Below are 12992 nucleotides of genomic sequence, written 5' to 3' on the forward strand. Positions count from 1 at the left end.
TATTATTTTATATTTTTTGTCACAAAGACAGAAAAAAACCAAGACAATTTTATATCCATCAGCACACAACTGCATAGTAATCGATGTCCTATTTTTATTAACAATATAGAATATATCACCTTTCTGAGTAAAATATTAATGGTCACTCATTTTTCTTTTACTTTTTTTTCATATAAAATCAGTCCAGTGATAGGGAATATTTTCTTCCTCTTAGAGTTAATTTTCCTGGTAATTTTGCATACATATTATTCTAACAGCTTCCAATGGAAGCACTTGAGTGACCAATGGAAAGGTTAAGCTAGAGGAAGAGAAAGCATTGCAACTAATTAATATGTCAGAGGAGTACAGCCCGAGCCAAAAGAGTTAATGAAGCTTGCTGAGGACACATGTGGGCCTTTTGTAAAGCGGGCCTGACTGTACAGCCTCGTTAGGTTAAATTGTCTGTCAGTTACTGGCCAGTTGGCCACCACCTGGCCGCCTAGACCAGTCTCACCCCATCCCCAGCAGCCCTCTTCCCAGCTCTCAAAGGCGAGCTGCTGCCACTAAACATCTACAAGCCTCCGACAAGGTTTGGGGCACACAATGGGCTCCTGACAAGTGAATGAAGGGCCGGGGTGACACTCTGAATGGGGAAGATTTTCCCCATTTAAACTGGTAATGTTCACGACAACACCCATAAAAGAAAAAGCCCATCCTCGGTGTCAGGCCATTAACATGTATAACAATATGCTAATAACCTTCTAGATTACTTTCAGTTTCCAAGGACATTTAAATACATGAATTGATGGCTTCAAACTTAAAGGGGATGGTGGGGGAGGAGAAATGAAGGGGCAGTTGGTTTGGGAGGAGGAAGAAACAAAAAAAAGAATGGGAGGAATTACAATCTATCTCACAGAGAACTACTTCAAAATGCCTTCCACCCAAACAGAGGGCTTCTTGTCTATGCAAAGACTATAGTCATGATCACACAGGGCCCCGAGGGAAATCTTATCAGTGATATGCACATCGCTAAGACCCTTGCATTTAACCATGACTACTGTGATCAGAAGGTGGTTCTTGCTTCAAATTATTATTATTATTATTATTATTATTATTATTATTATTATTATTATTATTATTATTATTTTATTTCTTTTTGATTCAAATTATTTTTAAATGCAGCCATGAACTTTTGGTTTTGAGGTTGTGTTACCCTTCCTTCAACTCCCTCCTTCAGGAGGATTTCCATAGTCCTCCAGGTAGAGCCTCGAACATCTAACCAAATAACAGACATCTGCCGGGCAGGGAGGGGTAGGAGGGTGCGGGGACTATGAAAAATCTTATCAAAGGAAAAAATGGCACTGTGGAAACAGGCCCTGCCTGAGGTTGTAGCTTAAAGCAATGAAGTAATTAGTGAATGAAATAAATTTAAAAAGACATTTTCTTGCCCATTATTTGATCATTTGCCATTTTCTTAGAAGAAAACAAATGTGAGATGGAATCTGTACTATTACGCCCCACCATATTCATTCAACCTGAGCCTCAAAATTAAATATCAAATTATGTTATCATAAGAAAAGAACCTCTTATATACACCACCTGCTACACTGTGTGTCAGAATTCATTGCTTCTGCCTTAAAAAAACACAGCAACACTTTCTTGAGTGCTGATTAGTGATAGTCAATCAATTTGAAAAATTACTGTTCTCATAGATTTCAATATTGGGCTGTTGCCATGAAATTGAATCTGCCAGGCTTCCAATGGGAAAAGCCATTTGGTAAATATGATGTGCTTTTTAAAATCCTGTCACTTCACTTTAGTTTAGGGGGTAAAATGCTTCCTTCTTTATATAGTTTTTCAAACAACTCATAAATTTGAAGCATCAAAATCTACATGTAATGCAGAAGCTAATTTGTACCAGTCTGCAAATGCATGTCCATGTGGTGATGTTAAGCAGAACCCCTTTTTGTAGGGTCAAATCTGTTAAAGGTTTTGCTTCCCTATGCAGCTGAGCAAAAGTATCAGAATGTAATTCTTAAAACATGGTTATAAAAAGTAAACATTTGCTTTTCACGCTGTAAACATCTTTTATTTTTAATGACCTAGGAGGCAAGTGAACTGCTGAACTTCGTTCCAGGTAACATTAACAAAAATAACAACAGCAATGAGCATTCACACATTATTTTGCAAGATGTCTTTTATTGTAATTCAGATTAAAGATTCAATATTTCTATTTGGGCTCAAGATCACATGGTCTATCACTGTTGCTCTACCTTTAGTAGAGAGAGATGTCACGGGGAACACAGAAGAAAACTCTAAAAGACGGCAGTTCTTATGCCCTTGGCTCCTTGGCCACATTTCACCCCCAAAGTGTGTGTATTCAAAGGACCAGGGGATACCTCCACCGCCAGAGCACTGCTGCTCCATTTTATCAGGCTGCAGGAAGGTGTCCTTGAAGGCTGGTAATCCAATGTGGTAATCTACTTATGAGGAAAATAGACCAAGTCAAGTATCCCCATGTTTAAACTTTAGTATTTCTACTTCTGTAATTAAATCTTCCATTTATGAGGCCAATCTCAATATTAAAGTTTACTGATAGCCAAAAACACTCATTTGACTCTTATTCTATCACTACCAGTAACTTTATGGTATACCCTAACTAATAAAGTTCTTTAGGAAAAGCAGACTCAGAAATACAATTTCTATCAGAAAATGTGAATCAGATACCAAAGATAAAATTATGAAGTGGCATTTACATCTCAGTAAAACTGAAGCTGTGTTACATTTGGATTGTAAACCAAAGAATAAAATGACAAAAGAACGAACTTGAGAAGAAGAACCTCCTTTTTTATGGCAGAGTGACCCTGCAAAAACAGCATTTTCAAGTTCAGGGACACAGCATTCTGAAATACATAATACCTGATAACACACAGGAAAAAAGCTGTATGGTCACATAGGGCATTTTCCCTCTTCACTTGGGGTTAAGAGTTACATAAAAGAAGTGTTTTATTATATGTAATAATTAGCCAATAAGTAGATTATTTTATGTGGAGATTATTTAAGATTGTAGTTTATCCTGTATATAAAAGGCAAGATCATTTAAATAATTTCATCATGGTTAAAGTGATAAAGAATAATACAATTGTATTAGCATTTCAGAAGCATAGCAAAGATGCAAGTAATGTGTATAAAATAAAGATACATATTTGCTACCTGAAAATGTATATATGGTATCCTTAAGAAAAAAGTTATGCTATTTTCACTCCAAGTTTGAGTATCTTAAGAAACTATTTTAAAATAGAGAAAATAACATACACAATTAGCAGAGTGATAAAATTCAACTAGCGTAGATTTCAAAGGTTGTCTGGAAATTCAGTCTTTTTATACTTTTAAATTACTTTATGGTTTTAGAAAAAAGAAATCTAATTTTGCATTCAGGTGACCTAAATAGGCTGAAGCTTTTTCATTAAAACAAAGATTGTCTGGCTGTTTGTCCAAATCTCCAGCCAAGAGGCAATTGTTGTCTCCAGACAGAGACAATTGTTGGTGTTTATTCTACTGAAAAATGTGAATATATTGTGTTTCTGACTATTTGCTTAATTAAGAAAGGAGCTTTATCTAGCAATAGGAATTTAGCATGTAGCAAATATCTATTTTTTCTTACTTTCTAAAATAAAGTTCTAGAAACATACATAGTATTCTTATGTATTAATTATTTAAAATTTCTCTATTTTAAAGAGCATTGCATTTAATTCACTATCAGTACAGTTTTTTTAAACTACAGTATTAATTACAGCTACGATATAATATACTAAACATTACAAAATCTTTCCATGAAATTAAAATTTAAGGAAAGTTTCTTAATGTGAAATTATATTTAGTTTTTATTTACCATAGTTCCAACTCTCAACAATAAGCATGCCAAACTTAGTTATAAATAAATAAAAAATGTGGAAGGTTTATAGCAACAATTTTTTAAAATGTTGTTTTTGGTTTGTTTTTAATTGTAGTCTCCTTACTGACCAAAGTCTTTAGAGAATGACTTAAAAACAACCTATGAAAATCACACCAAAAAAAACAACACAAGCTTCCTACTCTCAGAGATCCAATAACAAAATGCCACAGTTGCCAAAGTTATCTGCTTCCTATCAAGACCCATGTTTGGCACAAGCAGTATTCAATCCATTCATCATTGTCAATGCACCAGCACTCTAATTATTTCAAATTGTTTCCTCAGCCAGAGGTCTAGGACAAATCAGGCAAGCCAAAAATAGCAGTTATGAATAATTATGCATAATTTACCTCAAGGCCTGGGCCAGTCTATCATTAAAACTTTTACTTGCCACACTGTGATCTCTACTAATTGCAAACTTTAAAATTAGTTCAAGGTTGTCTTTTTATCCAGTGCCAACCTCAAACCTTCTTCCTAGTGACTTTCTGGTACTTTGAACACTTCAAATAAAATGTCATCAGAATTCTGTAAAGAATATATATGTTAAACAGAAGACGGAAATTAGTGGAGAAAATATTGCTCCCAGCTTTTGCACTGCTCAACTCTGTTCACCAATGGTATAAAGATGAGGGCTTAGAAATCAAAATATGGTAATGACCTAGCTATGGGAATTCTATCCTGTTGCAAAAGAAGAGCTTTAGCAACATGCAAATATTTCTCTTGTGTCAAGTTAGTCCTCAGACAATCACTATACTTTCTTAAGGAAGAGGAAACATTTGACATTCTGCTGCTCATTAGAATGTCCACAGTACACTCTGACTTTGACCTTCATTCAGAACAAAAACTGAGATACTGTGTCTTTTCTCATTGATGTCAAGATTTCCGATAACTACAAATATTTCCAGATATGCAGTAAAGTATAACACTCAACTGAAGGCAGTGCATTTTAATTTCTATTTATTCCCTATAATGTTATTTCTCCCCTTTAGGGATGTTATAGACAAACTTCTTTTATTATCTCCCTTCATTTCTCTCCTTTGCCCTACCCATGCTCTATCTTATAGTTATATTTTTTTCTTTTCGTTGAAGAAGAGGAAATATTAACAAAAGAGAAAATAAATGCAGTATTTTAAATTATCTGTCCTTCAATTTACTTAAATTTTAACCTTCTTTTTTCAGGCCTTTAAGTCTTAGCCACAAAGACATACATCACTAAACTGTCAGTCTCCTGAATTATTTTCTTTGCATAAAACAAAGGATGCTCCATTTCATCTCAGACACATTTTGAGGAGAAACGGACCAATTTACAGAAATGTTTTTCCTGGCTCTCACCTGTCATATAAATGCCTCCACTCCACCCCTTTCTAATAACACATCATACTTGCTGGGTGTCTGGGCATGTGTTTTTGTGCTTTTTGTTAACTAATGCTCTCAGAGAATCATCTGCTCAAGGAACACTTTCAGTACCACCAGGTCAATGCACTCAGAGTATGAGTTCTATCTGGTCCTCCCTCCATCTCATTCCAAAATACTTTGAGTCTGAAGATTCTGCTCAAACACTGCTTTGGAAACTGATTACAGCTGGATGGCGCCAAGAAGCAGAAGCAAAAAAGAGAGCCAACTGGAGGGAGCAGATGAATTTAGGGAAGAAAAGGAAAAAAGCGAAAGATAGAAGAGAACTGATTGGTCTTCAATATTTCAAAGAATTCCATTGTTTTCATTGTTTTTGTTTGATGTTTTCAGTCCTTTTCACAATCTTGTAATATGGCCATTACGATGGTACCAGAATGAAGACCAGAAAACAGCAGTTTTTATACTTTATATGACTTTGTGTCATTTCAAGAAGTAGCCACACCTGCCTGGCCCCCCAGTGGGCCACAGCTACTTCAAGCAAAAATGTTATGAGCACTTATGTCAAAAAAGAAAGTCCATATACTGGGTATATTTTGTTCTTGTACTCAGAAATCTCACAATATAGTGAACAATTAAAAATGAACATGTTACTATAATACATAATTACAAGTTGTGATAAATTATCTTATCTGATCTACTTAGACAGTGGATCGGGCAATGCCTGACATTTAAGCTAAGTACTAGAGCAGCAAGGTGGTAAGACGGAGGCATTAAGGTGATGAAGAACCCAGGATCTGGAGTTTAGATCACTGGGGTCTTAATTCTGCCACTGATTAGCTTTAATTAGCATTTGGGCAAGTTACTTAATCCCTTTGGTTTCAGTTTTCTCATCTGTAAAACAAAGATGATGATAATATCTAAAACCAGAGAGTGAACCACATTTGAGGAGATGGGAATGTGTGCTGGGAAAGCGAAAACACAAGAGAGAGAGCTTTAATGAAAGCAGTGAGTGCTTCTGAGAAACTGAAAATTGGCCAGTGTGACTGCAGCATAATCTGGCAGGGATGACGTTTGTGAGAAGTTCAGCGGGAATCAGACCATCCGAAGCCCAGGCAGCCTTGGAAAGAAGTCTAGATTTTGTTTGTTGTACAAAAGCTGATGTTTGCTCTTCCCTCAGAAGATGTGTATTTAAGGGTAAAAGGGACCATGAGGAAAAAGTCGATTTGTTTTTTCCGAAAGTAACAATATTAAAAATTAAGCAGAGGAGTAACGTGTGTTTTAAATAGATCACTTGGACTGCAACGTGGAGATTTTAAGGGGAAAGGCAGCAGGAAAAGCAGTGACATTTTTATTACAGGCACGAGACCAGTTAAGAGACGGTGGTCGGCACCTTGGTGGCAGCATTTGGGATGAAAAGAATTTGAACAATTTTAAATGTGTTTGCATTATACTGCATTTATTTAAAAAAAAAAAGCATTCCTATAAAAAGGACTATTTCCTTGGAGAAGTTTTTATATGTTGATAATACATGTTGGGTGGATTGTATGCGAGGATGTTTTATTTTAATTTTCAAGATCAGTTTTTCGAGGATTAGCTGAGGCATTGGCAAACTGTCTTATTCTTAAATGAAGGTTCTTTGTTTTCTCCTCCAACTTTCTTCTTGCAGCTAGAAAGAACACTGGCCTGGCCTTTCCCATGGATCCCAGTGGGACTGTTTAGAATGTTGACTCAGAACCACTTATAGAATGTCCCCTTTATTAATCTGCTTTATGCTCCTAATCCCTCACTGATTGGAAGTGACAGACTATAAGGAACGCCTGCAATCTTTAAAAGCCAAGTTTCTAAAATAAAAGCTTCTCAAGTATAAGTATATGAGAACCCCAAATCAGAAATGTTGGGCTCAAAAACTTTTCATTTGAGTAGTGCTACCAATGGTCTCTGTGCAATCGTGTAAATAAAACTTCATTTAAATTATTACGATAAGTTTATTCCTTCTACTAAGTATGTTCATCTAGTTCCTGAGATACTTTATGGCTGTTCTGCTGGGTGTTGAGGCATTAGCCTGCCAGCACAGTCTCCCAGCACTAAGTTGATGTTCTCAGAAGAGTAAATGGGATGAAAAGCACATGCTTTCATTGAACAGTCTAGAGATCACTTCCTTTGCCTACTTTTTTTTTTTTCCATGAGAGCATAGGGTTATTAAGGTATCTAGAATTTTGTGTTGAAAAATTTGATAGGTTAAAGGAAGCCAGGAAAAACTAACAGGTTTCACCCTCAAGAGAGTGTGGGTGGAAGCAGACCCAAGGGGCAGGAGAAGCTGTGAATGGCAAGAATTAGGACATGTCAAGTGTGGAATGACTTTTGGAATACTTCCCCCAGCAAAGATTTCCTAGTTGATGCAAGCAATGACATCCACTACAGAAAGTTCCTCGGCTTTTTGTTTTTTTTTTTTTTCAGCTGGATTTTGTTGAGCCTGTCTGGCAGGTCTGTGCATCTCTAGATCAATTCCTTCTCTTGGCTCCTTTCTGTCTGACATTTTACTTCTGTCTGAAAAACTCAACTTTATTAGCAGAATAATCTGAATTTTTTCCATTCCCTTAATACCATTTGATATCATTTTCTATCCTGGTTTGGTCCTCTTAACTGCTGACTTCTCTACTCCGAACTAGGCACAATCAGATGCTAAAAGATCCCATTCTTTAATCTGACCCTAGTTCGCCTGGATACACCCACCAGACTTTTTGTGTTGACCTCAAATAGGGATCCTTCATTTTAGAAAGGGTTTTGCTTCTCTCCCTTCCCCAGTCCATCAATCTTGGGACGAAGCTTTGTAGGCTGCATCCTCTCAATTGATTCTGATCTGTCCAGAAAGGTTGCTTTTTTCTAACATGGGCTACAGCAGAGACCCACAGCCCATGTCAGAAACCAAGCAACCTGGGGGTCTCCCAGCTTTCAGGAGTGGAGCTCAGATACCGACAATTAGTATTCATGTATGATATTTAGGGTGCTTCATTCCCGTCTTTCCCTAGAAGCATACGTTAGAGAGTGAAAGAACTCACAAAACTTCTACACTGAACTTCTATCGGAAGACTGTAACATCTTTGGCATTACAGTAATACAATATAACAGTAACTGGGATGGCTTAATGATTCAGCAGCCATATAAATGAGATTTTCTGAGAAGGCTTTCCATCCTATTCCTTCCCCATCCCCGACCCAAACTGGCCCAAAATCAAAGTATTATTTTTAAAATTAAAAGTTAATCATTATATTAACTTGATTAATAATTATATATTATTATCATTTTTTATTATTATCCTTTAAAAATATGGGTCATCATTGTTGAAGGCTCACTATGCACCAGGTAGTGAGGTAAACTCTTTACATAAACTGTAACATTTAAGTTGTACAGTAGCCCCATGAAAGAAGCATCGTCACCCTCCACCTCCCTCCTTAGAGATTAAGAAAATGAAGCTTACAGTGAATAAGAGGAACTGGCAGGAGTCAAGCTGAAGTCTGCTTGATTCCAAGGAGACAAGCACACAAATGTGGCTCATTTATTGTTCTCATGATAAAATTAAATATCCTTGGTAAACCTAAGATCGAATTAGTTATAAAAGCGTAAATGATCTTTGTTGAGCGACTGTGTTGATACATAGGCTGACACTGTAGCTTGCCATTGGGGCACCTGTTCATTGAAGGACTCCGTGCCCTGGCTGCTGGGAGTGCTGGCAGCTGGCAGCTCTCAGCCCCTTCAGAGGTGGCCTCTGTTGTAGAGAGCAGCCAGGCCAGAGCTCATGCCCTTCCTGGGTGGAGCCTCCAAAGACAGACCATGCAGAAATGAAAAGGCCTGGCTATCTTGGACCATTTCCAGATCATTTTAAGAGACGTTTCAGGCTCTGCACTCTGGGGTGGGTCTGTATCCCAGCCCCACTCCTGATTCCTCTTCTTCCTTCCACAGGGATGACCCCAAGGTGCTTCTTGATAAAGGTTTGGCATACTGACCTACTTCTTAGAGTCTGCTTCCAAGGAAACCCAACTCACAATAGTGGAGAAAAAGGGAGAGGTTGGGCATGTGGTTTCTGGGTAAGGAGGGCGACACTAAATAAGACATCACTTCACACAATGAGCAGGAGTCAGATCATAAAAATAGCCTCCCAGTTCACTGTGCTTGGTTCTGTATAAAATTAACATGGCCATTCCTTGTATTTAAAAATATATTATGTATACATTATTAATTTGGTGGTTTATTCTTTCTGATCTAACTGCTCCTATATATGGCATGTTCATTTATTTACTTCTGCATTTTCCATTTCCATAAGGTGACTCCTAGGACACCACACAGGCTAGTGTGCATAGAACAGTCTCACTTTGTAACTGTTGTCTCATTTTAAGTCTCAAGCATCCCTACAGGGATGATAATTACATGTTCATCCAACTCATTCCCAGAATCTGTGTATATCTTCCACTTGTTGTGATTTTAACTGAATTGTGGCACTTGGATAAAAAGGGTCATTAAGCACAGCAAGTTTAAAATAATAAAAATTATGGTAAATTAAGGATTTACCAAAGATCAGTAAACTTAATACCAGTTTGTATTGGCAAAGGGGTGGAGAAACCAATGCCTCCATGGACTGCTAGGCAGAGAGTAAACTGGTGGAATCTCTACTGAGGGCAGTTTGACAATATTTATAAAAATTTAATATGCACACAAAGTTGAACCCAATAGTTCCTATTCTAGGCATTAAACAAAGATATAGCTACTAAACTGTGAAATGATATTCATACCAGGTTATTCATTACAGCCATGTTTGTATTAAGGGATTAAAAAGAAAATGAAAGAGGAAGAAGTGACTGCCCATCAGTAAGAAGCTACTTAAATAAATCATGGTGCATCCAGACCGTGTAGTACCACGCAAATATAGAAATTAAAGCTACAAAGAGGCTCTTTATGTGAAAGATCCCCAAAACATATTGTTAGGCTTGAAAAATAAAACTAGGCTATAGAAAAACAAGATTGAAAACTTCCATTCATTATACAGCATTACACAATACTTATCTACATATAAACGCATGACTAAAAATAGGAATGGCCTCTGGAAAGGAGAAAAGATGACCTACTGGCAGACCTGAGTGAACCATATCAATGTATTACCTGTTCAAACGTCCCTTTTTACTCTAGATTTTTGACACAACATGGTTCTCAAAGTGTGGTCCAGGAAGGGCAAAATGATTTTCATAGTAACAAGGCGGCATTTGCCTTTGCACTTTAATTATCTCACTGTTGTTCAATAGAGTTTACCAGAAGCTCTACAATGTGTGACGACATCATATCTCTCTTGTTAGCATCTAGTGAAGTTACTGTTATTTTGTATATTAATTAATAATTTCTTTAAATTTCTCAGTTTAATTCCCATTAGAGTAAATATTGATGGACATATCTCACATAAACAAAATCGCAATAATTTTAAGGGTTTTATAAAGGGGTCCTGAGACCAAAAATGTAGAACCAGTCTAAAACAAGAAATTAAAAAAGAAAAAAAATTTCAAACATAGAGATGTTTGAGGTTGTGAGATGGAAGCAATCAGTGAGCTGAGGAGACCAAAAAAGTAAAACATTTTCACTGATGGATTGGTATAAAAAGCCTGGAAAACATTTGCTAAAGTGATATACCAAGTTTGCAACAGTAATGACGAAAGTTTATGCTACAACATTAATTAGAGACAGGAATAAACAGGATGCAAGTCTGCTTGTACAACACGATTCTGACTATGTTACAAGAGTGTATAGAAAAAAGTACATAAAGATACCCAAATCCCAATGTTGATTTTCTCTCAGCGCTGGCATATAAAGCTGATATTTACTTATGAACATTTATTTATAATTATTTATTTTTAAATATTGATAATTTCATAATACTAAAAACTTTTCATAGGGCCCTCCCATGAAGACTCATTTTATCCTCCTAACAATCTAAAGGAAAACAACGTGAATATCACCATCACTTTATGTAAGAAACTGATACCAACAAGGTCTCTACATTGCTTTTTTCCAGATTTCAATATCAAACACTAATGTATCATACAATTTACTTATTTATTATATCTGTTGTCTATCTGCCCCTGGATAAATGTAAGACCCATCTGAATTGCTCTATAACATTGTCAACTCTAATAGATTTCATATTATACTCATTTGCTGCATTTGTAAACTGCCTTTTCTGATAGAATGCAAGAAAACTGATGACCAACATTTTTTATTCCAACTCTTAGAATGTAATGGTATTAGGATAAAGGTTTTAAGGTGTTGGTGTAACTGCAACATAAATTTGTATATATTCAAATCTAGTGCAATCTTTTTAGTTTTGGAGAAATCAAAAAAGAAAAAGATAAGGAAGGAAAGAAGGAAGAAGAAAAGGAACAGAAAGAAGGAAAGGAAGAGAGAGAGAAAGAAAGAAAAAACAAAAGGAAAGAAGGAAGGAAGGAAGAAAGAGAAAGAAAAAGAAAGCAAGGAAAAAAGAAGGAAGGAAAGACGGAAGATGGGGAGAGGGAGAGGAGGAGGGGGAAAGGTCTATATAAAGCCTAGTTGGTATTTGGTTTCTTAATGAACCATGCTTAGCATCCAACACCAAATTTCACAATTCTCCATGTAGGGCTAATGCCTTATTACATGGAGTACTTGGGTATATTCCAACATAATAATTAAAATGATAAAAATAAAAACATTAATAGTAATAATATGAGATATTTATCCACCTTGCATTCCCAGGAAATGAGCCACCTTCCTATATTTGAATACACAACCATTAAATGCTCCCCATTTATTTTCTGTGGCTCCAGTTAGCAGCGAGTGCTTGGCTATTGACTATTCCTGGCCAGAACTGTGAGATGGGAGTGAGAGTCAATGCAGGATTTTTTTCTCATGGCATCAGCTTCAGCAATGCCATCCAGATTCCATAGACAGCCCTGTCAGTGGTGCCAGTGGCCACAGTCAAGCACTGAATGAACCCAGTGGTGATTGCAGGGACTTTACCAACAGAGTGTGGTGGTGTTTGCTCTGGTCCTCACAGTACCCTCCCAAGCTGAACCCTGCTGCCTCCTAGGCTGGGTGGTCGGGTCTTGCTGATGCTCCTTTAGGTAAATTCCTTTTCTGACTAAATCAGCCTGAGTGGGCTTCTGATGCTAACGACTAAGAATTCTGATACATAACATTAGTATCTGATTTGGTAAAAAGAATTATAGTTTGGTATAAAATGATCAGGGTTATAGATACGACATGAAAATTAAATCTCAGTGAATCAAAACATATAGTAGATGTTTGATGTATATTGGCTTAATGAATCTGAAATCTCACTAGAAACATTTGATCAATATGGCAGCCATATTAGTATAAAATAAACTGATACAAGTCATCGAATAAATAATGCATATACTCCTTTGAAGATATGGTAAAGTTATTTATAGTATATTGTCTTTGACAATATATTATAAATATTTGAATATATAATAATGTATTATCCAGGTAAGTAACAAAAAAAGATATTTCCTTTTCCACAATATATGTGTAAGAGATTTTTTTCTTTGTTTAAGGAAATTAAGGGCAAGTACATTTATATTTTACTTATGCAATGGCTTACCAAATTTTTATTCCTTTCAGATAGAACTAATTTCAAATTTGAAAAACAACTTGGTCTAGTCCTCTTTTGATG

The 12992-nt window shown here is 36.3% G+C and overlaps 1 protein-coding gene across 3 annotated transcripts in view; it reads right to left on the reverse strand.

Moving 5' to 3' along the window:
* Window positions 1-12992, reverse strand: part of EPHA3 (EPH receptor A3) — a 331506-nt gene that overhangs the window by 273987 nt on the left and 44527 nt on the right. The gene's annotated exons all lie outside the window — the stretch shown is intronic.

This window comes from Vicugna pacos, chromosome 1 (assembly GCF_048564905.1).
Source record: "Vicugna pacos chromosome 1, VicPac4, whole genome shotgun sequence".
Lineage (NCBI taxonomy): Eukaryota > Metazoa > Chordata > Mammalia > Artiodactyla > Camelidae > Vicugna > Vicugna pacos.